General features: G+C 43.6%; 1 long non-coding RNA gene across 2 annotated transcripts; it reads left to right on the top strand.

Moving 5' to 3' along the window:
• The first annotated feature begins 226 nt into the window (after positions 1–226).
• LOC126248101 (uncharacterized) lies at positions 227–27,928 on the top strand. 2 transcript variants are annotated; one of them, XR_007545413.1, is made up of 4 exons: positions 227–924; positions 3,049–3,135; positions 3,666–3,870; positions 27,107–27,928. It is a non-coding gene; the product is annotated as an uncharacterized LOC126248101 (long non-coding RNA). The 2 variants fall into 2 exon arrangements; XR_007545414.1 differs by having other exon boundaries at positions 3,713–3,870; positions 27,107–27,923.

The raw sequence follows: 27,928 nt of genomic DNA, 5'->3' as shown, positions 1-27,928 counted from the left end.
TTACCAGAGAGACAATATAAGAGTTTCACAGTCGTAGCAGGTATTAACATTCATTCCCTGTATTGGTAAGCTTCGATCGAATCCATAATTCATTATATTGCCCTTCACTTTTCGTAAATTAATGTTAGTGTAAGCGCAATAGTGCCGTATGCGAACGTCTCGCGCTGCTGACGCTTCTCGACAGTGACGTCATACGGAAGCGCCCGATCGCTGCCGAACACATTGGTCCAACCTTCTATGTATCGATTTGACATGTCGTCTTGACGTCCTAGCGTAGCCACATCTCATCTCTGACAGAAACAAAGCAAAACCAAAGTTATACCCGAAGACGAAGCTGTAACTCTATTGTTTCAAACTAGTGTGTAGATAGTAGATACTAATTTGTGTGGGCGCGCGACTAAGTAGTCATGTTTCCAGTGGCTGAAGAGCTCGCTGTAATTGTCCTGTGTATAGACTGTTTAGAAGCACATCGTTCAGCACAAGCTCGATTTCAATTCGATTTCTCAGTTGCCTACGCTATCGTGCCATAATTGGTGAATTTCGTGTTTCTACTTCCTTATTGTGCAAATATGTAGTATGAATGCTGCGGCACATTAAAGCTCTACGCAAGAGACTACCTTTTCTTCTCGACTACTTGTGGTATGGAGCCTGAAAGTGTGATACCGATGTATAAAAATGTAACCCCTAAAACCGCATAAGCGGCCTATATGCTTCTAAATATTGTGATGTGAAGACTGTGACAATCTACATGAGATTAAAAACTTAGGTAATTAACATACTGTTTTGAATTTCGTGTGGGAAGAATCATTTGTTCTAAAGGCGAAAGGAAGTTTTCACTGTCTTTCACCAGAAAGCAGAAAAATCAGGACGAGTAATTGTTGGAGTTAGAAATTGAAATGTACTGTACATTTCAAATTCTGTGAGGTAAGTAAGTTGATCGGCTAAAATGATTGCAGCCAGAATACCTTTTTTTTATAAAATTTATACGCATATGATTTTTAAGCCTCACTTTGAAGACACTCAGTTCGAAATGAAGAGAGATGAATGTTTTCCAGCAGACATGCTTTTGACACAAATAATGTTTTCATTAGTATTTATGCGTGTTAGTCTGTGATGGTACCAAATTAATATTTTAGGCTATAGACAAAATCTCATAGGTACAATCGTCCCAACAACTGTGACTATTGTATTCAAGCTGCAAGTTGTACTCACGAAGTTTGTTGTAAATAATGCATTGCAGATCAAAAGGAACAATGATGTATATAATTACAATACCAGAAGGAAGTATTACATTAATTACTTTACATTAACGATCTCTTTAGCACAAAAAGGGGCATACAATTCTGCCACCAAAATTTTTGACCACTTACTTCATAATATTAAATTTCTGCCAGACAGCAAAGCTAAATTTGAAAACAAACTGAGAAAGTTTCTCCCTGGCAACCCCATCTACACTGTAGAACAATCTCTGTAACTGTAACGTGTAAAAAAAATTGATGGATAGGAATTACCAACTCACATCTGTTTATCGTTTTTATTATTGTAATTAAAAAACAACATAAAATAAAAACAAAAGACCTGAAAAGGTTTGGAGCATGCAAAATGAGCCATGGAACTAACCAACTATAAACTGCAGACTCAGTTTCAAAGCTGTGTGCAAATTAGTGGCTACTTTGTCATGTAACTATCGCGTGAAAGGGTACACAGCTGTGCTGTGTGCAGCTTAATATTAAAATTATATTTATCATTGGGAAAGCTTCTTAAAATTTAACTCTTGTTTTAAAATTTTGTGTTGTTAAGTAATGGTGTTCTTCAGCTTTATTTCCAACCACAGAAGTGCGTAATGTTGATACTTGTGAAATGCAAAAGGAGACATGCCGTCCAACTGAAGGTACAATTGCAAATTTCAAAAGAAGTAGCTGAAACAGAAGGTAAGGGTTTATAAGACTGTCATTGTTGACATAAAGACAATTCACTAGGCCTATTTCGCATTAACCACAAGTATCATTAGGCCGTTAATGTGATGAGATGTTAAGTGTAATAATCTGTGTCCCTGAAGAGACTTCTGCAAGGCTTTTATGTATCAGCTTTATAGAACATTCTTACAGCACAATTTTGCAGAATGAACCATTTTTAGACCTTGATGCTATTTACTGCCTCAGGTTATGCCCTCAGGCTCGGGTGCTGATGTCGTCGGTGGTAATAGTGCTTGTAATTTGGGTCACTCACTTTAGACATTGTTTGTATACTACATACCACATTAGTAAGTAGTCTGTCTTGAAACAAGACTGCATTTCAAGATATTGTACAATTGAAGAATCTGGTACCTGTTAGATTTGTTATACAACATTACTAATGTGTTCTGTCTTTAACAACTATAACACTATGGCAATACAGTGCTTCTCTTGAAACTATTTTATGCCTATAGGTGTAATAAAAGGTTCTGCTATTGTGTGGAATAGCCTCTACGTAATGCAAACGTGTGTGATCGAGATTGTTAGCCTAGTTATGGACGAGTAGGAAGTGAATACCGAGAGCTGCTGTGTTTTTTTGCAGATTGTGGCTGATGGATTCACATTTGTATTTAGAATTAGTGCTGTGTATGGTTGGAGATTTTTTTTTTTTTGTCAGTCATGGATACAATACAGCGATACAGAAATCTACTACGAGGTCATTGATTGTTGTCTCCAATCAAGTTCCTACTTTGGACTGATGGCTAACTGGTTTGTGTGTGTGTGTGTGTGTGTGTGTGTGTGTGTGTGTGTGTGTTACTTGTCTTGTGGTCAGCATTTGAGCTGAATATGCCATGCAAAATTTACAATATCAATAACTTTTGCATTTATTTATTTATTTGGTTGTGTTGAATGTCAGGAATTTTATGACCTTAATTTTTGGATTAATAATTGTTGTGGAATATTGATATAATTCTTATTGTCACATATTCAGTTTGTCCACCACCCAAAATGCTGTTCTTCCTGTATGTGTCCCATTAGTTTAATTCTATTGCTGCACTTAAATATTTCACATGTTATTCATGTTTGTTTGCAGGTGGAATGAGTGACGGCATGGTTACGATATTGTATATAGTTGAAACAGGGGTGTCTCCCATCTTGATGGTATCGTTGGTCAAAGCAGGTAGGTGGAATTGGAACTTTCACTTTTACCAGTATACTTTTTATAATAATATAAACAGTATGTTCCTAGAATGAGATTTTCACTCTGCAGTGGAGTGTGCGCTGATATGAAACTTCCTGGCAGATTAAAACTGTGTGCCCGACAGAGACTTGAACTCGGGACCTTTGCCTTTCGCGGGCAAGTGCTCTACCATCTGAGCTACCGAAGCACGACTCACGCCCGGTCCTCACAGCTTTACTTCTGCCAGTATCTCGTCTCCTACAGGAGAGCTTCTGTAAAGTTTGGAAGGTAGGAGACGAGATACTGGCAGAAGTAAAGCTGTGAGGACCGGGCGTGAGTTGTGCTTCGGTAGCTCAGATGGTAGAGCACTTTCCCGTGAAAGGCAAAGGTCCCGAGTTCGAGTCTCGGTCGGGCACACAGTTTTAATCTGCCAGGAAGTTTCAGTATGTTCCTTTTTATAGTCTAATTGTATTTTTGTTATATTTTGTGCATCGTTTGATTAGTTAAAAGTAATGCTATGTTCTGTCCAGCAATCACTGCCTGCGCATAGCTCATGCCACATGCTGTGCTGCTGCAGCAACCGGCCCAGCGTAGTCCGTGCTAACTCCACCACATCTCACCTTCGCCACGCCATCCACTGGGTATCCGTGCTGACTCCATTGTGGTGGTTGACATGCACCATGTTGACCTTGCCAACATTGCTGCAACGCTCCACCCAGTGCTGGAAAGGCAAATGTAAGTGTCATGCACACTTGCATCGTACTGCAATTCTTTGGTAAGCTGCTCTCGCTGGACATCATCTCAATTAGCAGTTCTGTGCCGAGACCTTATTTTCTTTTGTAACACATTTGATGTCTAGAATTTTTGACCTTATATTTTGTAATCATGCCTGACACGCGCTCATGGTGAATTGACTACAGGAATGCCAAGAAGCCACTGGTGATGGTAATGCTGAGCTAGGGACCAATGGCCTTTTTAGTCTGGTCCCTTCAGCCCTCACAAACCAACCAACCAGTGCTGAGGTAGATTGTTTAATCCGGCCTAGTTGTCAAAGCCGGGGTGTCTAGGAAACTAGCTTCTTGGGTCACTAGACAACATTTCAATCACATAGTATTAAAGAGTTTTGTTATGAAATGAGTCGATGACAATACTTAACTTTGAGAATGACATAAGTGAGTCACACGCAAAGGGCAACAGACAAAATAAACAATGTCCTTCAGTATATACAGTTCTAATACAAGCAAAGTAATAATGTTCGTAAGTCACTGGTTTTGAAGTGCCTATTCTTGATGCTGCTGTAGAACTGGTTCGTGATCAGTAGACACGGCGCTTATGTCCTCATTGCATAGAGGGCACTGACATTGCGTTGTTGTCCTGGAGAGGGGTCGGTCAGCATGCGATTGGCTGACTTCTTCACGGCACCCTCTGCTCTCTCGTTTCGAACTGGCGTGCCAGCACTTGACTTAACACTGCAACGTAGATAATGCAACCTTTGTACAAGGACAGGTTAATGAATTGTTACTACAGAAAATAAAGCTACAGGAACACATTGCTAACCTGGCACACCAATGCGAATGCAAAACTATACAGGCAGCAAGCCAAACTACTGCAGGCACTTCTAGAGCCACTGCAATGGAAACTGTGGCATGTGTACCAAATGTTACTAGTACCCTTCCTTTTTGGGAAAACCCAGCGAAAGTGTCACCACCTTTATGAAAAATGTCCACAACATAGGGCTCACTTGCTCCTGGCATGATAGTTTTTTTACTAAATGTTACAAGATTAAAACTCTTGGGCGATGCCTCTACTTTTGTAGAGTCGGTTGGATGCCTTGCAAGACGTGCAGTCTCTGATGTCCTAGCGAAGCTGTTAGTAGAGCACTACTCTAATAAGAGGCATCAGTTATTACTGAGATCGGTTGTCCTCTCTTTGCCAGAAAACTGGTCAAGATTTTGAGGCTTTTGCTGATAGAATGCAAACTTTGTCTTGTGTTGGGCAAAGATAATACTCAGAATGAGGTTCTAATTAAAGAAGCTGAAGCAAGAGCTATTGCTGTATTTATTCAAGGAATAAATCTGCAGTTTGGGACTGAGGTTAAGATGGCATCCACCACCTCATTACTTGAAGCCATGAGACTGGCTCCACTGCAGAGGAAGGGGGTCAATTTTTTCAGCCCCTGTGCACAATAATACACAGTGCTACATTTTTGTAAATGATACAAACTGTCAGCAGTGGGAAGGATCCACATGGTTGAGCACTGTCGTGCTCCTTGTTGTACAGAATGTCGTACAATAGGGCATGCGATTGATGACTGCCTGCAGAGTTTTCCACAGTGGATGGCACTGCAGAGTAGTAGGCAGAACGAGAGGTCACTGGAGTCACACACTCTGGTAAAACAAGCATGGGGCAGGCCCTGCTACCCACCCTCGCCCCTACAAGAACAACGAACCCAGTGAGAAATGAAGAAATCAATGAGGTACCAAACATAGTCTTAGAAGGCAAGCTTAGAGGAATGACTAGCAAAATGTTAATGGGTAAGGGGGCTCCAGTTAGTGTTTTATTTGTTTTGCAAAATAAACATGTGCTTAGGCCACCGCATAGTAACAGAAGTAATTTAGGTGAGGAGATAATAGATTCTGCCAATACATGTGTGGGAGATATGCATATTGATGGAAGAAAGTATGAATTTAGTATATGGAAGTGGTGAGCAAACACAGACAAGGTTGTGATGTAATTTTAGGGAAAGACTTCCTGAACCATTTTCAGGCAGTGATAGGTTATAAGACACACGCTTTGCAATTCATTCAGGCTGTTCGCTATTGTGACAGTAAGTGCACACCTCAGTCATAAGAAACCTGCTGTGTGCCGCCTCCTCTGCAGGTTCCAATAGAACCACATACATGGTTATTATAAACTAGTACCTCTGTCAGTATCAGTGAAGGTACAGGAAGAGTTCTCTGGATTGCTATCAAAACTTGGATAACCTGAGATCGGACTTTATGGTTGATTCTGTTCAGCCAGAATGGTGTTCTAAACCGGCTGCAATTTTGAATCAAAAGGAGCATAAGTAAAGCAGAAGCAGTAATAAAGAGGATTTGAGTTTGTTTGTGTGTGTTGATAATTTTGGTCAGAGAGATGTAGCAATCCCACATGGAAGTATATTAGCTAGTGAAGAGGAAGTAACTAAAGAAGTTGTTCAATGTGAGAAACACTTTAAGCAGAGTAGAAGCAGTTGCCAGTGAGAAAGGTTTGTGCAATTATGCCTTTATTAAGGAATCAGTTAAGAGAGAAGTTCCTACCTCTACCTGAGTCAGAAGAGAATGTTTTGTACCCGGTTCTGGAGGAATATGCATGGCTATTCAAGCAATGGCAGTATTTGTCACCAGCTGACTTTGTACAGCACAAAATCTCCACAGATGATGCTTGACAGATCACTCAAAAACCTTTGATCTACAATGTGTTGTTTAGTAAACTATTCAGTAACAGCTGGCTGCAGGGATAATTCAACCCTCTCCGATTTTAGTGGTCACAAAGAGGTCAGTCAGTGGAGAGAAAAAAAAAATCGTCTGTGTGGTAATATGAGAGCAGTAAATATGGTCATGACCCCTGACACTTAAGGTTTACTCCTTATGGATGAAACTGCCAGTATTTTACTCCCCTTGACATTCACTCAGGTTACCACCAAATTGCGACTGCACCACAAGATTGACCAAAGACAGCTTTTGTGGTTCCTTCCAGACACTGTGAGTTTCTCTGTGTGCCTTTTGGTCTGCCACTTTTCAAAGATTTGCCAACTTGTTACTGAGAGGTCTGTGTGTCTTGTGTATTTAAATGATATAATATTTTTTTCAAGAACAACTTAATGCATGTGGAGAGGTTAAAGAGTATGTTGTCCATGCTGCAAAGTGCCCATTTAAGCCAGAAGATATAAATCTGTTCTTTTGCAAAGTCACATGTCCAGTACCTGGGATATATTATTAGTACAGGAGTTCAGGCAGACCAAGTACTAACAAAGCAGTTCAGATTTTTTCAGTGGCCACTAATGTTAAGGAGTTAGTCGCTTCTTGTTGTAGCTAACTACCTTCATTGTTTTGTGAAAGATTATGCTATCGTGGCAAAACCTGTGACAAAGTTGTTGAAGAAAGATGCTGTGTTTGAGTGGACAGAAGAGTGTGAGGTAGCCATGAGAAAAATGTAGGGTGTTTTGACAAATTTGTGTTTGCTAGTCCCCTTTATTCTTTATACTCCATCTCTCTTATCTCGGGGTAGGCCACTGTGTCTGTGTTTTCATGAAACCTATTTCCATCAATTGTACATCCCTGACCTAGGAGGCCATTTACTCCACAAAAAGGATGGCCTGAGTGGAGAGAGAGCTAGAGGCGGTGTAGGTATTTTTGTCAGAACCAACTACCACTTCTCGCCTCTCCCACTTAACGATGACTTTACAAGCAGTTGCTGCATCAGTGCACTTGCATAGTTGCTAAATGCAGGACAGATCACTCACTTCTGTACAGCAACTGGATCGTTCTCTGCCATTGATCTCTCACTTCGCTCTCCAGCTCTTGCTCACACTTTCCAATGAGAAGTGGTCAATGACTTGCACAAAAGTGATCACTTCCTGATCTGGATTCACCTGCCAGATGGGGTGGAACCCAAAAGGAAACCACAACAAAGGGTGCTTGGTAGAGCCAACTGGACACTTCATAGTCACTTGGCCCAGTTAGAATATTGTGTGAATGTCGAGACATGGGTGGATAATATTACCAAAATGATCCACCACGCTGCTGCAGCATCCATTCCACAGTTCACGGGACAATAGAAGGGGCAACCTCTCCCTTTGTGGAGTGCCGACTGCAATCGGGACCAGCTCTGCATAGGTTCAAGTGTCGGCCAACTGCAGAGAATCTTGCAGTCTTTCAGGTGGCGAGGTCAAATTGACACTGAATTATTCGAGACAGCAAGAAGAGGTGATGGCAACAGTTTCTCAACACCATTAATCATTCCAATAGAAGTTCTGTTGTGTGGGAGACCATCGGAAGAAGTTCTGGGAGAGAAGGGAGGTGCCACATGGCTGCTGTAATGAGGAACAGCACACTCCAAACCAATCTGCGAGACATTGCTCAGACTATGGAGGCATATTTTGCCACAGTTACTGCAACAGCCAGTTGGGATCCAGGTTTCCAGCACCATAGAGTGATTGCTGCTGTAATGAGGAACAGCACACTCCAAACCAATCTGCGAGACATTGCTCAGACTATGGAGGCATATTTTGCCACAGTTACTGCAACAGCCAGTTGGGATCCAGGTTTCCAGCACCATAGAGTGATTGCTGCTGTAATGAGGAACAGCACACTCCAAACCAATCTGCGAGACATTGCTCAGACTATGGAGGCATATTTTGCCACAGTTACTGCAACAGCCAGTTGGGATCCAGGTTTCCAGCACCATAGAGTGATTGCTGAGAGGTTTAGTTTGGACTTCTGGTCCACCTCTGATGAAGATTAAAACTGACACATTTTCCATGTGGGAGCTGGGTTCTGCATTGTCTATGGCTCGTGACACATCCCCTGGTCACAACAGGATCCATAATAGTATGCTGTGGCACCTCACAAAGTGAAACAAAGATATACACCTCACACTTTTTAATGCCATTTGGAAGTCAGATCACTTTACTGACTCTGGCATGAGACAATTTTAATTCCTCTTTTTTAAAACCTGAGAAAGACATTACATGCCCAAGTAGTTACCGTAGTCTTGCCCTCACTAACTGCGTGGGGAAGACCTTGGAGCAGGTGGTCAACTTCCTCCTTGTCTAGATCTTAGAATCCAGGATACTCCTTAGTTGCTTTCAGTGTGGGTTCAGGAGGTATTGCTCTACCTTTGATAACCATGCCCTCCTGGAGGTGGCTATACAATAGGCTTTCCTATGCTGGCATCACCTTCAAGGAATATTTTCTGGCATCGAGAAGGCCTACGATACTACTTGAGGCATCTTATCCTGCACCCCTGTGGGTCCGGGGATTAGAAGAGGCCCAAGGTATTCCCGCCTGTTGTAAGAGGCAACTAAAAGGAGTCTCCCATGTTTCGGCCTTTATGTGATGGTCCCCTATTTGTCAAAATTTTCCCGAAGAGCGAGCCAATTGGGGAAGGGCGCCTTACATGGTGCATTGTGCCTTGAGATCTTTAGCCCACTTTCTCATCGTTGCATTATAGTCCAGCTCGTTCTCCATCTCTTGGACAAGGACACCTTCCTGGGTGCGTTTTCCACCATGCACTATGTAGTCTCTCTTTCTGCACCGACGATGACCATGGACTTCTTTGCACCTCATATCCAGCACGGTAGCCAGTCCGTTGTGTTGGGGCCGCCATGTACTCTGTTGGTTGTAGCCACCTGACAACACAGGGATTGTTGTGCCGATGCTTGCGCCGTTAACTCCCCACGTATTCCAAGGAGTAGATGCCCATCACCCTGGGGCATTGGGACTCTTAGCAAAGGTTAACCTGCCAGGTGGCTTTTGCTGTGGCTGGGTAGTGCCCGTGGGGAGGCCCCCTAGTCAGAGTGGGTGGCATGAGGGCAGATGACGCGTTCCACGTCATCACTTGCTGGTGATGAGACACCAGCAGTCTCCAAGCATCCCAAGTCTCAGTACAATGCAAGAAAGTATGACTGTAAATCATTCCCCTCCCTGGCCACACCATGGGAGGAACGCCAGGCTAAGTGTGGCAGCGAACCTTATTCACCCCAGTACCTCATATGTATGAGAACTGATGGGGACCCCTTTTTTTCGATGAAGCCACAATTTTTGGAGAGCATTTAGAGGACAAGTTTGGGGAGGTAGAGGGCTTGTCCAAAATGTGCTCTGGGCCAGTCTTGATAAAAACAGCATCCCCTGCCCAGTCATGGGCTTTACTCAGTTGTAACAAGTTGGGATGTTTCTGTTACCATCACGCCGCATAAGAACTTAAATATGGCCCAGGGTATTATATTCCACAGGGACCTTCTTTTGCAGTCTGACAGCGAGCTGCGTGCCAATTTTGAGTGGTGAGGTGTTCATTTCGTGCGGCACGTCCATCGGGTTCCGATGGTTAATCAGGTTGCCACTGGTGCCTTCATCTTGGCCTTTGAGGGTGACACCTTACCCGAGAAGGTCAAGGTGATGGTCTACTGCTGTGATGTCAAGCCATATATTCTTTCCCCGATGCAGTGCTTTAAGTGCTGGAAGCTCGGTCATATGTCTTCCCGCTGTACTTCCAGTGTAATATGTCAAGATTGTGGACGTCCATCACATCCCAATACTCCATGTGCCCCACCTCCCATCTGTGACAGCTGCAGAGAGCATCATTCACCTTGCTCCCCAGACTGCAGGATTGTACAGAAAGAGATGAAAATCATGAAATACGAGACCCTGGACCTACTGACCTATGCTGAGGCTAAGAGAAAATATAAGTGCCTTCAGAGCCAGAAGGCTACACCTGCTCCCTTGATGGTGGGGGGGGGGGGCAGTTCCCCCCTGTTGCTCCCGCACCACCTACCTCGGGAGCATGCCCCCCCCCCCCCCCCCAACATCAGGGACACCAGTCCCCACTTCCCAGCTGGAGAAGTCTTCTTCAGCTCCTCTCGCCAGGAATGGATCCCTTCGGTCACTCCCTTCACAGGTTTCTGCTAGTGGGAAAGATGACGCCCACCATTGACTGAAGTGCCCAAAAGCAGCTGGCCGTAGGGCTTCACGACCCTCCTCAGGCCCAGAGACTGAATCAGTGAATCCAGCCCAGCCAGAGAAACCCAAGGAGCAGCAAGGAAAGTCCAAAAAGGAGACCCCCTAAGACCAAGGAAACTACAGTGGCACCCACACCACCTTTTCCTACAAGCTCTGCGTCTGGGGATGAGGTGGAGATTCTGGTGTCTGAGGAGGATCTAGATCTTGCCGGACCCTCAGACACAATGGATATCGACTGCTGAGGCAATAAGTCAGTGGCAGCAGGTGACCCTGAGGCATAAACTGCCTCATCGAATGTTCCATACCTTCCCAGTCTCACAATGTCATCCTCCAGCGGAATCTCGGTGGTTTTTTCCACTGCCTGGCTGAGCTACGGCAACTGTTGAGCCTTGCACCTGGTTTCTGCATTGCCCTCCAGGGAACCTGGTTCCTGGCAATGCGGACCCCTGCCCTCTGTGGCTATGAGGGATATTACAGGAACTGTAGCAACTATAATAGTGTGTCAGGTGGAGTTTGCGTTTACGTCCTAAACTCAGTCTGTAGTGCAACTGTGCCCTTTCAAACCCCTCTTGAAGCTGTGGCTGTCAGAATAAGGATGACGCAGGCAGTAACTGTCTGCAATGTATATCTTCCTCCAGATGGTGCAGTACCCCTGAATGTTCTGCTTGGGCAAATGCGGGCTGGTTCCCCTTATTCCACCTCAGCTACACTGTCAGTAATTGCTGCGCAAACAAGTTCTCCACATACGTGTACACCATCATTACCCTACAATGCAAACATGGGGGTTACACTCGTCTGGTGTGAGACATTCCCTTGGGGGGGGGGGGGGGGGGTTGTCCACCGGGGCCGAACTGCACAATAACTCCGGGTTCGGTATGGGGTGGTGGAGGGGTGAAGTGGACTGTGGTAGTCATTGTGGGGTTGCGGACCATTGCGGCTGTGACGGGGACGGAGCCTCTCCGTCGTTTCTAGGTCCCCAATTAACATAACATAACCTTTGAATGTATTGGCTGCACTGATTGATCAACACCCTAAACCTTTCCTACTTTTGGGAGAGTTTAACACCCATAACCCCTTGTGGGGTGGCGCTGTGATTACTGGCTGAGGCAGATATGCCAAAACTTCAATGTCTCAGTTTGACCTCTGCCTCTTAAATACTGAGGCCACCACACATTTCAGTGCGGCTCGTGGCAGTTGCTATTGATTTATCCATTTGCAGCCCAGGACTTCTCCCATCTATCCACTGGAGAGCACATGACAACCTGTGTGGTAGTGACCCCTTCCCCATCTTCTTGTCACTGCCTCGGCATCAGACCCATGGACACTTGCCCAGATGTGCTTTAAATAAGGCAGACTGGGAAATTTTCACCTTTGTGGTCACCGTTGACTCTCCCCCCACACGGTAACATCGATGTGATGGTTGAGCAGTTGACTAAAACAATCATTAATACGGCAGAAAATGCGATCCCTCGCTCTTTAGGGTGCCCCTGCCAGAAGGCGGTCCCTTGGAGGTCGCTGGAAGTCGCCAAGGCAATTAAGGAGTGTCGGTGAGCTCTACAGTGGAATAAGTGGCACCCTTCGCTGGAGCACCTCGTTGCCTTTAAGCAGCACCGTGCCCGCGTTCGCCAGATTATCATAAGATGGGAGCAGGACTGTTGGGAGAGATTGTTTCGAATGTTGTATGCCATATGTCACCTTCCCAAGTCTGGATGATGATCAGATTGTCTTTTTGGGTACAGACCCCAGCAGGTGTTACTGGCATTAGCATCAATGGCGTGTTGTCTACTGACGCAAATGCGATTGCTGAGCACTTTGCGGAGCACTATGCTTGAGCCTCTGCATCGGAGAACTACCCCGTAGCCTTTCGATCTTCAAACAGTGGATGGAAAAGAAAGTCCTCTCGTCTGCTACATGCCACAGTGAACCCTATAATGCCCCATTTACACAGTGGGAGCTCCTCAGTGCCCTTGCACATTGCCCCAGCACAGCTCCTGGGCCAGTTCGGATCCACAGTTATATGGTTAAACATCACTCATCTGACTACAAGCGACATCTCATCATCATCTTCAACTGGATCTGGTGCAATGGCATCTTTCCATTGCAATGGCAGGAGAGCACCATTGTTCAGAGCACCATCGTTCCCATGCTTAAACCCGGTAAAAAACCACTTGATGTGGATAGCTATTGGCCCATGAGCCTCACCAATGTTTGTTGTAAGCTGCTGGAACATATGGTGTGTCGGCGGTTGGGTTGGGTCGGGTCAGGTCCTGGAGTCACGTGGCCTAGTAGCTCCATGTCGGGGCGGCTTCCGCTAGGGTTGCGCTACTGCTGATAGTCTTGTGTTCCTCAAGTCTGCCATCTGAACAGCCTTTTCCAGATGCCAACACCTGGTTGCAGTCTTTTTTTATTTACGAAAAGTGTATGACATGACCTGGTGACATCATATCCTTGCTACATTATACGAGTGGAGTCTCAAAGGCCCGCTCCCGATTTTTACCCAAAATTTCCTGTCACTTCGTACTTTCTCTGTCCAGGTTGGTGCCTCCCATAGTTCACCCCCATATCCAGGAGAATGGGGTCCAGCAGGGCTCCATATTGAGTTTATCTCTATTTTTAGTGGCCATTAATGGTCTAGCAGCAGCTGTAGGACTGTCCATCTCACCATCTCTTTATGCAGACGACTTCTGCATATTTCGTACTGCTCCACTGGTACTGGTGGTGCTGAGCTGCACCTACAGGGCGCCATCCACAAGTCGCAGTCATGGGCTCTAGCTCACAGTTTCCAGTTTTGGGTTGCACAGTCTTGTGTTATGCACTTCTGTCGGCGTCATGCCATTCATCCGGAATCAGAACTTTACTTTGATGATGATTCACTCACTGTAGTGGAGACATACTGATTCTTAGGACTTGTCTGCTCTGGTTTTACATGGCATTTGCGCGATCTCAGCTCAATTATGGGTGCATGGTGTATGGTTCTATGAGACCCTCTTATTCAAAGATGTTGGACATGGTGCACCATGAAGGGATTCGGTTGGCCACTGGGGCATCCAGAACAAGCCCCATACCAAGCCTTTGTGCAAAGGCTGGTTAATCGCCATTTCAAGTCAGGTGATGGCTACTTAATGTGTGCCAGGCGTATAAAACACACTCCACACGATACACACCCACCTACCATACCGTTGCTCAGCCTCCACTGGGAAGCCTTTTTCGTAACCGGCAACAGGCAATGAGGCCCTATGGGATTCATGCACAGGTTTACCTTCCAGAGATGGTGTGGCCGGTCTTCATGTTTTACATTGCGGTGGGAGCAGATTTCCACCTTGACTTCTATGGAGGCCCAGACTTATTTTAGGCTTGCAGAATTTTAAGAAAGATCATATGTCAGATTTTACATTTCAATCTCTGTTTTTTAACATTTTAGATATACATCATGGTTTCACAATAGTGTACACGGATGGCTCCAAGCAAGGGAATTCCCTTGGTTGCTCTGTCATGTTCCCCGACCATGTCAACAGGATTCGCCTTCCTGATAAATATACCATTTTCCCAGCAGAGCTCTGGACGATCCTGACGGCAGTAGAGTAGATGTGTCATATGCGGGACAAATGGTTTCTCATTTGCTCCATTCCCTCAGTGCCTTACAATCATTGCAGAACCTGTACCCAGCTGAGGAGTAGGTCCAGCTGATATATGACCAACTGCGCTTCCTCCAATGGCAGGGTAAGCAGGTGTCATTCTGCTGGGTGCCAGGTCATGTAGGGATATGAGGAAATGAACAGGCCAATCGGGCTGTCAAGGAGGTCTGCAGAGGACAGGATGTGGCACAGTGTCCTATTCCCTTGCAGGCTGTCATTTCTGCACTACACAGGAAGTCGTGCAGTTGTGGGATGAGAAGTGGCTGGCAGTGATGGCCAATAAGCTGCAGTTGGTAAAGTCAGGAACCCAGCTGTGGCATTCCTCTTACTAGTTGCTCAGGTGGGATGAAGTGACCCTCACACATCTTAGAATTGAGCACTGCCCTCACACACATAGCTTTTTATTACAGTAAGTGGATCCCCCATTTTGTGATGCTTGTGGCACGCACATCTCTATCCGCCATATTTTGACAGAGTGCATTTTATATTGTGATGCAAGGGCAGAAGCAAATATTGGTGGGGATCTGTCTTCTATTTTAGTTGATGATGAGAAGTGTGTGTTTTGTGATGTCTCTGGACACTGGCCTAAACTTTTAGGCTGGAGGTTTTAGTGTTTTGCAGAGTGGCTAGCTTATCTTCTTTTTTTTAATCTTGTTGTCAGCCAGCTACATTCATCTGCTATATTGTTTTAGCTCCTTATACCATTTTCTTCTTGTGTTGTTAATGTTTTACTACTGATGCAGTTCTTCATTCCGTGGTTCTGTATGGGTACGCACATAGTTTGCCAGCTTTTGTTACCTGTGTTTTACATGCTGTTCTATCTCCCTGTTTCGTGTATTGCAGAGACACTCATCTCAATCTGCTTTTGCGCAGACACTAAAGACCTTGCTGCCGTATGCCCATACAAACATGTCCATGTCCATACTTACACACACAACTGGGCTAGTGAATGTAGCATCAGGGTAGCCACAAGCTGAAACTATTGAGAACTATCAGGGAATTTCGTGCAGCCGGGAAATATCATGAAATTTCATAAAGTATCAAATATTTTTGCAGCCACCCATTTTTTTTTACCACAGAGAAGGGTTACCAGACCATTAATCCAACACAATGGAAAATAGGGCCTGCCAGGTAAGATGGAAGAACACCGGTTGGGATTTACAAAACTGCTTAGTCGAGAGATGAGACACACAACAGAAACTACTTGTAGAGGAAATATGTTGTGCATCAATTCGGTAGTTTCAATAACACAATCAGTAAATGTGAGAAGTAATTCAGAGTGCCAATAAAAGCTGTATATAGCTAAGAAATGGTAGGCTTTCTCCTCTACAGCTCCTTTTGTTGCCAGTCATGCGATGGATATCGACAAAGTGGTATAGGATAGGATGCTGCATCAAAAATGATCCCCTACTCCTCCAGCTCATCCTTACGACTGTCGGTTCCATGGTGGTCTGACGATATAGCCACATCTATCAGGGAATGCCACAGGGGGCTTCAAGGCACAAGCACCATCCTTCCATGGATAATTTAATAGCATTCATGAGATTCCAGACAAAAGTGCAGTTTTTAATAAAGGAAAGGAAGCAGGAGTGTTGGGAGCTTATGTATCATTTATGCGATCCCACACACCATCATCCAAAGTATGGACTAAGCTCCACTGCATTTGCGGCCATCCATCACCCCTGGCAGCTCCTTGTCAATGGTAAAATCTGCAATGATCCCATGGTACTTGCTGAATGTTCTGTGGCTCACTTTGTAGAAGTGTCCGCTTGTAGTAATTTAGATCTTCATTTCCTGACCAGGAAACACCTTACTGAGTGCCGCCCACTATCCTTCCAGGCACACAGCTGTCAATTGTGTAACGTCCTTATTAATGAATGGGAGCTGCGCAGCATTTTCACAGTGTGTCAAGATACAGCCCCTGGACCTGACAAAATCCACAACCAAATGCTTAAACACCTTCGTGCCAACAACGTGCAACATATCCTCGAAATTTTTAATTGTATTTGATGAGAAGGAGAATTTCCATCTCAGTGGTGGGAAGGTATTATTATTCATGTCCTGAAACAAGGAAAGGACCCACATATTTTAACTAACTACTGGACAGTCTCTCCGACGAATGAGCTGTGTAAGCTATTCAAATGAATGGTCAACTGCCATCTTAGTTGGTGGGTTTCGAGCCTTCCAGTCCATCATGAATCACCTGTTTCATCTGGAATCTGCAGTGTGCAATGCTTTCGCGCATCGCCTATGTCCGATTGCTGTGTTGTTTGACCTAAAGAACGCATATAATGCCACCTGTCAACATCACGTCGTATCTATACAGTGTGAGTGGGGTTTCTGGGGCAGTTTACCCATTTTTATCCACAATTTCCTATCTCTCAGAATTCTTTAGGTCCGGATAGGTTCAAGTCTCAGCAACCTATATGTACAAGAAACTGAAGTACCTATCGCCGTGAGTGGCATCGTAAATGCAGTGGGCCCCACTATCTCTCCATCACTGTATGTGAATGATCTTTTCCTGTACTATGTCTTTTCATCACTGTGCGCTGCTGAGTGCCAACTTCAGGGGGCTGTTTGGAGAGTACGTGACGGGGCTCTGAGTGATGGGGCTTTGAGTCACAGCTATCAATTTTCACCTGTGAAATCATGAGTTATGCATTTTTTGCTGACTCCAGGCTGTCCACCTGCACCCAGAACTTTATCTTAGTGACCAGTTACTCGAAGTTATTGAAACTTCCTGATTCTTAGGTATTTTGTTTCACAACAAGCTAGCTTAGCTGCCACATGGTCGCCGGCTCAAGGTAAGGGAACTTGGGTGAAGAAGCTAAATGCTCTCTGTTTTCGTAGTAACTCCCCTTGGGATGCAGACCACACAGTTCTTCTGAGATTTTACAAAGTATTGATCTTTATCTCACTTGGACTATGGGTGTGTTGCCTAGGGGTCAGCAGCACCGTCTGTGCTTAGCTTGCTGGATATCGTTCACCACACTGGTGTGTGGTTGGCAACAGTGGCCTTCTGTATGAGCCCTGTTTAATAGCCTCTTGGCGGAAGCGGGTCTCCCACTGCTGCGGGTTGCATGAAAGCAGATTCTGGCGAATTACACAGTCACAATCTGTCACATGCCTACTCACCCATGTCACTCACCTCTGTTCCACAACCAACAATTCAGACTGTTTGCACACTGCCCAAAACTGGGTGGACTAGCTGGGATCCAAGTCAATGCTCTACTGAAGGACCTTCAACAGCCTCCTTTAGTCTGAGTTCCTAGAGCTCCCACTCAACACCTCCCCCCACCCCCCCACCCCACCCCCATGGTCTGTAATCTGTACTATAATATGGATGGACCTCTTTTGTGGCCCCAAGAAGGATGCTGATCCTACCCTCCTCCTACATCTGTTTTGTTCGTTTCTCCATGGTTATTCTAATTCAGTATGCCTCTATACAGACAGATCTAAAGTCAACAATGGGGTTTTGTTACTCTTTGCACATGCAAGAAGCTATGAGAAGTGCTGCAGAGTTGGTTGCCATATCTCAGGCTCTATGATATGTCAGATTCCTTGCCACAGTGAACTTTCTGATCTGTAGCAACTCCATGAGTTGCTTAAAAGGCATATCCCAATGCTATCCCAAAAAATCTTTTGTTTGCCAACATCCAGGACCTCTTGTTCACAACAAGCTAGCTTAGCTGCCACATGGTCGCCGGCTCAAGGTAAGGGAACTTGGGTGTTGACCTCTGCAACTCTGGAAAGACAGTGACCTTCATCTGGACATCGAGCCACATAGGCGTTCCATGAAATGAACTTGCTGATCGTCTCATTAAAGATGCCACTACAGGAGATCAATTTGACATCAGAATATCGTGCCAAGACTTAAGATTACAACCTCGACGCATATTTTGAGGCTCTGGGAATTGGAATGGCAGGCTACTATGACCCAAAATAAGTTAAGAGGGGATTGAGGGGCCCACTATGGTATAGCATCCACCTTTCCAGACCTCTCCGAAAGATGCCATTGTCTTGGGCGCCCACATGAGGCTCACCTGCAAGTTCCTTCTGCACCTGTAGTCTACTGACGGTAACACATGGTCTCTTTGAGTGTGCCATGCTGGCTGATCTGTGGCACGCTCTCAGCTTGCCTACCTCACTACCTCAAATGCTTGCAGATAACAAGACAAACACTACCAGAGTGTTGAATTTCCTGAGGGAAGAAAGTGAATTTTACACTAAACTATAAACTCCCCCACTTTCAGTGTTGGGATGGTTGTGGGTGGGAGAGCCCTTGCAACGGAACCCCCATGTGACGGCAAGTTACCTTCTTGCCCCCTCACCTTGTTGGGCCTTTAGACGCACTTGTTCATGATGCTGCATAGCTTATCTCAGTTTTCTTTTACCTATCATGTTACAACTACTGTCACGCCCTTTTTTAAACACCATGACTTGCGTATAAAGTTAGAGCAGCCAAGTCCCACAATTTTCACTTTTTACCTTTTAACGTGTTTCTCTCATGAAATGGAGGGACTGATGACCCAGTAGTTTAGCCCCTTTAAACACACAATCATCAATCAGCATACAACCAGGCAGTCAGTGCTGTTGTAGTTGTGCTTTTTACACCAGCCATGTGCAAGGTTGTTGATTAGTTTTCTGTTCCTCTAAGGGCATGCACTTAGCACAGTGAGAATGGCGATCAGAGATCCCAAGCTGGTCCTAGTATTCCCTTCAGATTCGCTTTCATACTATGACCCATCTGCCTTCTATCATCTTGTCAATGGTATAGGTTTAAATATGCTTTATTTCTTGCCTCCAGCCATGTCCCGTACAAACTGTTGTACAGATATATTGTACACTACCAAATTTTGTAGTCTTGGAGTCTTCTGAACTCAAGTTGAGCCCAATGATGCGGTTTACTTGGGACACTCCAAGCCTGAACAGTTGATTACAATTACGTTACCAGCAAATTTTATGCTTGCTTTCCATTCTCCGGCTCACACGAACATCCGTGTACCCCTTGTGTCTTTTGACAATTGCACTATAGTCTGCATAATTTGTACTACCAATCGTTCTGAAAAGCATATATACTTTCACCTACCTGCCAAATAGTCCCACTATATGACATGCAAATTATGAAAAATTACTCTCACCCTTGTAACGAGGATAACTCGGGCACCACTGTCCCTCTTATCATTGATTCCTCTTCCATCTGATTGGGTTTCTCTTAAAAGTTGGCTCATGTGCCTCAACTTTTGGTGATATGTACAGTTGTGTACTTCGTCTTAAGGTAACTACATTCTTTCATAGGAAGTTTCGAAATGGACAAAGCAAAACCGGCACCAAAAGAGAAAACAGGATAATAATAAGAAGCACTGTTGCATAACTCTGCTATTAACACCCAAACCTAGCATTTAGGCGTTTCTGGAACTTAAAACTTATTTGCCAAATAAACCCACTGATCCCCAACAGTTCTCATAGCTGATTTCTTAGGGGGAAAAAACTGGACTCCTTATCCACAAATTGCCAGTGCCCATGACCATTTCAAACCTATTGAAATACTTGGACTTGTGAGCTTTTGCAATTGACTAGTAATAAAGCATTCACTCTCCTTCTTTGTTGATGACATGTTTCAAACCAGTTGCTCTACTGTTTTTCAAAAGTCTTGAGCAATGCTATCCCACAATTGTTGCTCTACTTGCACACAATGTAGTTTACATCAAGCTTCACCAACTAAACCTGCTTCCACAAGCAGCAAGGTCCTAAACTTTACATCCCCTTACACTTACATTCACACCTACGTGTGCATTTACACTGCTGGTCCTTTTTTATTGCAAAGGTTGTGAATTTCTTTTGGAGGATTGTCAGCTGGGATTCATATGATACGCATGTTTATTTATATGTTATTGGCTCCACTACTTTCTACCATTGTCCATCGGTGTGACAGTACCTCCTGTTTGACCAAAGCTGCACTACCATTTCAAACTCTATTACAAGCTTGCCAGTTTGTTTTAGGATTCAGGGTTATAAGCACCCACCAGTGTCCAGTCGATTTGGGCGAAAGATCACCCCAGTCATAAGACAAACAACTTCAGATGTTATGTTATGCATTCAAGTGCATAAGTTCTGATTTGTATGGTGCATAAGCATGTGTAACTCCTGCCTCCTATACTGCTCTTTTTAGCTGACTCTACTTTCCACCACCATACTACAAATAAAGTTCAACTCGTGAACATTGTTGCTAATTGAATCTTTCACATGCCACAACAGCATACTGTGACTGCTGCCATTGCTACAAGTCATGAAACAGCACACAGGTTACTACCAACCTTTGTCTGCTGCCGGCTTACAGTATTCTGTCAATTCCTGACTTCAAAAGTGTGAAGAGATTTGTTCGCCCCTTTCTAACACGGTGTGTTCCTACTGTTTAGTTAGATGGGACTTGGGCTACCTAGCGCTGCCACTGGTACACTTCGTATTGGTGCTAATCATGTTTGCTGAGGTATTCAGAGTTGTTGTGCCTTCATCAACCATCACTAGTATTTGAAATGAGGTGCGGTATTATGTTTGTTCTCCTAATTTGTATTGCAGGTGCTCCGCTCCTTCAAGACCACCTGTCATTGTCAGGAATAATGTTCAAACAGTTGCACAACTTGTTCTACAGTTCTCACCGGATTGCCATATTAGCTGACTTAAGCTTTTCTACACTGAAAGAAGTAGTAGTGTTGCAGTGGATTACCAGTCAGTTAATAGCATGTGAATCTCTTATAAAGAGTTCAGGCTGAAGCGGAACACTTCGTACTCTGCGATATTAACCAGGTACTTGTCACTACACAAGAGTAACTGCCAAGTATTTCAGATGCTCTACCACTCTATCGCATCGAGCGAGCCTGGTTCAATGCAGGCAGAGCTAAAGACATTTTTCACTACCCCCGACCAAGCTGATGCTGATCATTGGAGTAAAGCTCTCCAGTGGGCTACTCTTTTATTGCTCAAAATCATGAGACCCATGTCCACCAGCATGTGTGCCTGCTGATAAGCCTTCTGGCCACTACCAGACGAATCCTGAGTGTAGCTACTGAGCTGGTGCAACAATGTGAGGAACTTGGTAACTCGATCCAACATGAAATAGTCACCATATATGTGGTGTTAAGGAACCTAACTACCACCATGGGAATAACAAAAGCATTACATATCCTGCTGTACAATATGCATGCAATCCCGTTACATCTTAAATACATTGCGTTCTGTCATTCAGATGGGATTACAACAGAGGCTCAGCCCTAACCTGCTGCCTGCCAAAACCTTTTTACAAACATTAACAAACATTTCCTTTCATTTGTAGGGCTCCTATGCAGATAATCTACCCCACATGGGAATCAGCTCTGCCGTACTACAATACAGCTGCTAGGGTACAACTGTCACAATCCATAGGTTAGCTAAATGTGCAAGTCTCACTGCCTGCTACTTCTGCAAAATGTGAATTCAAATGTTACTGTCTTCATCCTTTCCCAGTTGCATTGGCAGCTGCCCAAGAACACACCCTCTGACAAACCAAGTACATTGTAATTGTTAGTAAAGACTGCGAGATGCACTCAGCTGTGCCGCTTAATACATTTATATCTTGCTTTCGCACTAATTAAGAGATGTGCTGACCCTGTCCCTTAACACTGGGTAAATAACTATGAAATTGCACTGTTTGTAAAGGAAACTGAAGTACCTCCTTGTGCCGTTGTGATACACAAACCATGGTCTGTCCCTGTTGGTAAAAATTTACTGTATTTTGTGCTACAACCCACTAAAGTGGTCTTACTTTGCTATAATCATGTATTTGTGTCTCAGGCTTATTGGGTTACTTTGGCTGGTTGTAGACTCCTGTTTAACATTTCCACATGTGCCATGATCACATTCATCACCAAACTGTCTGTCCATCTGATATATGCACATGATGCTAGAATTAAGTCTTCTCTGCTTTATGTGCCTGAAGCCCCCTAGTGCTACATCACCTTGACAGCCTGCCTGTGTTGCCAAATAATACCAAGACTTGTGTGTTGGATTCTATCAATGACTAATTAGCTCAGGAGCAAGGACAAATTACTCTTGACTATGCGTCAGCCCATATTAATGACTGGAACACTAGGGATTACATACACCGAGTAGTCATTCCTAGTGGTACATCTGTTGCTCCAATGTTGATCATTGTGTGTTTCGTTATATGGGCCCCTATATATCCAAGATTGCTGTGAATGTTGTGGAATGCAGCCTCAAGCAATACCTAAACAGTAGCCATCTGTTGAATATCATGAGTGGAGTATTTAGGAACACGGATCTTTTCAGACATGCCCCCTTCCCCCCCCCCCCCCCCCCCTAGTTTCAGCTTTAGAAATTAAGTATTTACGACAGGTGGTTACTTTTCTCTGAAATGAAATACTTGCATTTTTATGCACTTTATACTGAATAAGTGTTGTAACTAAATGCAGTGGAATGTATTAATACAGGAATACTTTTCTGTTCTTGATGAACCCCCACTGGGATAGTATCCTATACTAGGAGTAGAATTTAGTTACTAACTACAAATGTTGTATACCATTCTGATATAAAAGAATAAGAGAGCTTAAGGTATGTAGGTTTATAAACATCTGTCACTGATTCCATAACTTCTCATGTGGATACTGTTACTACAAATGCTCTTTGCCACAATTATCTATAGCCCCCTCCCCCCATACTGATACCTCCTCATGAGGCCCCACTGATTTGCCACATTATTGAGTGTTGCAGTCCCCTGCCACCTGCAAAGCCACATCGCCGTGCCTGACAGCTTTACTATAGCAGCATCAGTGCTGTTGGTTACCGCCACAGCCCCATCATCCCACTCGGGCATTGCCAGTGCGACAGTAAGCCATTGCCCGTATGCTGTCTCAGTGCTGCCTCATCCACCTTCACCACCTTAGCACTATCTCCTCTTTAATGATGTCTCATCAGCACAACACAAAGAGCCACCTTCTTCTCTGTTTTACAAAACACATGTAAGGTATAACTATATACACATGGCTCATTACACAACATAATTTGTGTACACCAATCTCCAACGATAAATCAGCATTACCCTACCCCTTTAGTCATTTAAAAAGAATTTTGTTTGAGCATTCTTTAGTAGAGTAAGTTTTCTAGTAAATGTCGGCAACCTGTACAAAGGAGCCCATAACCTTTTGCTACCAACTAACGTTAGTACATTCATTTTGACCCATAAAACAGCTATTGCGGAAAGGTCAGTGGTGTGTGTGGTGAGCAGTCACTGAGCAGAATATGTAAAGGATTGAGGGAATTTTTTCAAAATTTTTATTCCATTGTTTTACAATGCTGGTATAATGGCCCATGATGAAACAGTGGCTGGAGCTGGGCTGGTGCATACAGAGTGTTACTCGATATGTCCCTGCTCGTGCTAGGTTCATGTGGGTAGCATTTCCATGGTGGGTACTGCTGGTGTGGGACACTATCCCAGAGGCATTGCTGACCTAAAGGTGCCCTCTACCAGCCAGTAGGAAAGCTGGAAATCATTACAAGGGGTGTTGTGGAGCAGGCCGGTGAGAGTTCTCCAAAGACATCGTTGCTCCCTCGCCTACCTGCTCTCCTTCCAGCTATATGTGTTTCTTAGCTCCTCTCCTAGGGCAGCATGCCCTCCGTCTGGCTGCGGCAGCCTCCTGACACGTCACCTGTATCCTGTAACATTGGACTTGGAGACAATAAACTCCAGATGTGGCAGTTAAATTTTCTAGGTAGTACTTTCATCCCAAGAAATTTAACACACTAGGGTGCACACATCCTGCCTTCATCCTAACTCTGCCATCACTCTACAGAAGTTGTCCAGAAGAAACAATTTCAATTCAGATTTAAAATTTGTGGTGTTACCAGTCAGATACTTTGTTAGTTGGCAAATAATAGAAAATATTGATGACTGTTGTTGAACACTTTCCTCACTTTCACTGGGGACTGAGGGACAGGTATTATGGGGAGAGTGTTGTTGATTGTGTGCAACATTCCACATACTTAAGCAAGCAGTAGGTGCACACCTAAAAATCAGTGAGCATTGTGAGCACATTGGTGCCAAGAAACAATTGCATTTGCCTGACTCCTAGCCCCTGCCACTTGACACACCAAAACATCAATTGTAATGTTATTTTAGTTAAAATATTATGTGGTTGTGAAAAATTGGTTTAAGCTGAACAATGATTTGCACTGTCGCAATACAAGACACAATTTTTGTGTAAATTTTGCATTCTTGTCTAGGGTTTACAGCAGAGCAGTATGTATGTAAGATATGTTATATTGTCTTACTTTACGCAAGTCTGTTGTCCACAATACCCACTACTCATCCTGACCCAAAGAAAGTAATTACAGAAAGATTTAATAATATTACACTGTGTGTGTTGTGTTTGTTTGTTTGTTTGTTGGCTCATTTTTGTTTTTAATTTCTCTTTATGTGGAAACACTGCAATAGTTTTGAGAAAAGTTTGATGGCCCACCGACTAACGATTATATGTCCAAGGCTAACGTTTTTTGACTGAGTTCCTTACATTTATTCAAAGATGAAGATATGTAAAGTTTGAAACTAAAATATTTTGTGATTGAATCTGCATGGAATGTTGATCTGTTGTATTATCGTGGGTTATACTGATGCATCATTCCAAAAAGAATAAATTAGGTGAAAGCTGCATGTATATCCTAGTCATTTAGTTGAAATTTGTGTACCTTGTATACCACCTCCAATCCCTCCCCCTTCAAAAACTTACAGCTATAAGCTGGGTTAATGATCTCCCTAAATTTCATAGGTTTGTGAAATCAAACTAGCTGATCTGCAGTGCAAAAGTGATCAACAATTACTTCATAACACTCATTTACAGGCACCATTTTAGATTTGGTAGAAGACGACTTACACTTGTACTGATGTAGTGTATTTAACTTTTCATAGAACAAGCAGCTGTGGGTGTCCATAATAATGGAGGAAAGCTTCCTAACAGAGCACTAAACAGAAAATGTGGTTACCCATACAACAGTGTATATGAGGAGTGCACATAAAAAATCCTGTTCAGTGCCACATGAATCGTTTTTATTTCATGGAGTTAACAAATCATGGGAGGATTCAGTCTGTTTTAAAAAGATTTCTCTGTTATATAGAAGATATGCATTTGGGGGTAACTGTCAGTACAAAAGTTATTTGTCAGGCAAAGTCAACTTACTAAAACATGAGATAAAATCTACCTCAGGGTTAGTGGCAAACTTGTGTATTTCGTGCAGCAATGTTCCCAGTCCTCACTGTGAGGTTTGATGGGAAGCAGGGCTGCCACAGGTGACTTAGATGGTACTTTTTGTGGCTCTTTTTTTTTTTTATCGAAAGTGGCTATTGCAACTATTTTTAATAGAAAGTGCCAAAAGTACAACTATTTTGGAGAACCAAGTGACTAATTATTATCATTATTCAGGGATAATATTGTTGTATAGTTAGTTTTCTCCTTAGATATAATTTCACAGAGGTTCATACTACTTAGTGGTATGGCATCATCTTGTAATATCTTTGGCTGTAATAACTTATATGCAGTGATATCTGGTTGGCCTTCATTAAAGATGTAAAAGTGGAAATACCTAATTCATATGATGATGTAATGCATTTAGGCATCCACTGTCAGTTTTTTTCTTTTAGAGGCAGAAAAAAGGGGGGAGGAATTTATAATATCCTCCTTGAATTGGTTAGGACAACAGCTGGCCTTGGGCATCTATTTTCTTCATGGTGCAAAGAGATTGATGAAAGAGACATGTTTTGTGTTATTTGTAACAAAAAAATTAATTGTGATGCAGTTTCCCAGCTTTCACACAGCATGTTCCTACAAATGCGCACAAGGAAAACGCAAAAGTCAAGTTGACAGCAAACAGTGTGTGTAAAATACAGCTCAGAAAATTACAGCCACAAGAGAAAATTTAAACATCAATATTGGGAAAGCAAACACTCCTGTAACATCATTAGAGCTGTTTAATTTCAAAGAGGAAATCGCAAAAGCTGAACTCACTTTGCACAATGATACTAATTCCGCATAACACGGCTGCCACTGTCAATGATGACTTAAAAATTGTTTTTACTGCAGTGTCCCTTGACACCATTTCACAGGATTTTCAGTCACATCAAACAAAGCTGACATACATCATAACAGAGGTACTGGCACCATATTTTCATGAGAAATATTTACAAGACAGAAAATCTTATTTTTCAATATTACACTGGTTCCAAAATTAAAGCAACAAACTGCTATTTCCCCATCCTGTGTCTAATTCACGATACAATAATACAAACTCTCAACCAGATGTCCATACAATTGTGTTCTAGGTGGAAGATGGCATTCCGGTCAATAGACAACCATGCCAATGGTGATGTCAGGGCACCTATGAAACGAGATATTGTTTGCCGGGTAGCCCCATATCCACAATCTCTGTGTATACAAGTCACAGACAGTGCAGTATGGCTCAGAGAAGATGCCTAAAATACTCACTGAGGTTAGGGCTATAGAAGGAAAGGAAGTAGGACAGTAACAAAATGGTGTAGCCTGATGGCTTAATGTGAATTGTTCTGTTGTTTTCCAGATGTATCCTGAAGACCAGGGCAGGGCCGACCACGTGCGACTTCAGAAGAGCGGACTGTTATTTGGCTTTAAGGGCACAGCAGTATCATCGTAGTACTGCACAGCGACTGGCATGTGAGCTCGCACCATCCACTGGACGTGTTGCAGCAAGGAAAACATTGTGCGGAAGGCTTCGCCAGAGTAGCCTTTGTCAGAGACCAACTGTACGTCTACCTCTTACGCATCTTCACAGAAGGGAACGTCTAGAGTGGCATCATCAACATGCCATGTGGACGGTAGAACAAGGGACCGATGTTGTACACAGATAAGTCCCACTTTAGTCTGGTGAGTGATTCACAATGGAGTCACATCTGAAGGGAACATGGAACACTATTTCGGGACCCAAACATTGTGGAAAGAGACCAATATCGAGGATCCATAATGGTGTGGGCAGGGACTGTTGACCACTCAAATCCGTGTGCAGGGGAATCGGAAAGGTTTAACTTGACTCCTGTCAGGTATCATGACGAGATCTTGGGACCTTACCTGTGGTTGTTGTGAGGTGCTGTGAGCCTAGACTTTGTATTGTTGGGCAGTAATGCTTGACCTCATAGAGCACAGGCAGTTGATATTTTGTTGGGAATGAAAGGTATTGTGCACATGGTGTGACCTGCTTGCTCTCCCAATTTGAATTCGCGTCTGCTGATACCTTGCCTTAATAAACAAATTGAAGAGTGGTAGATGCAATTATGAAGAAAGACTTGGGATTTTATGTCTAATAAATACTAATTGTATGTGTATAAATTTGTTGTAATGGTACACAATAAATTTTTAACTACTAAGA

This window comes from Schistocerca nitens, chromosome 3, assembly GCF_023898315.1.
Source record: "Schistocerca nitens isolate TAMUIC-IGC-003100 chromosome 3, iqSchNite1.1, whole genome shotgun sequence".
Lineage (NCBI taxonomy): Eukaryota > Metazoa > Arthropoda > Insecta > Orthoptera > Acrididae > Schistocerca > Schistocerca nitens.
Note: the sequence above shows the minus strand (reverse complement) of the source record. Positions and strands in the feature narration are given on the sequence as shown.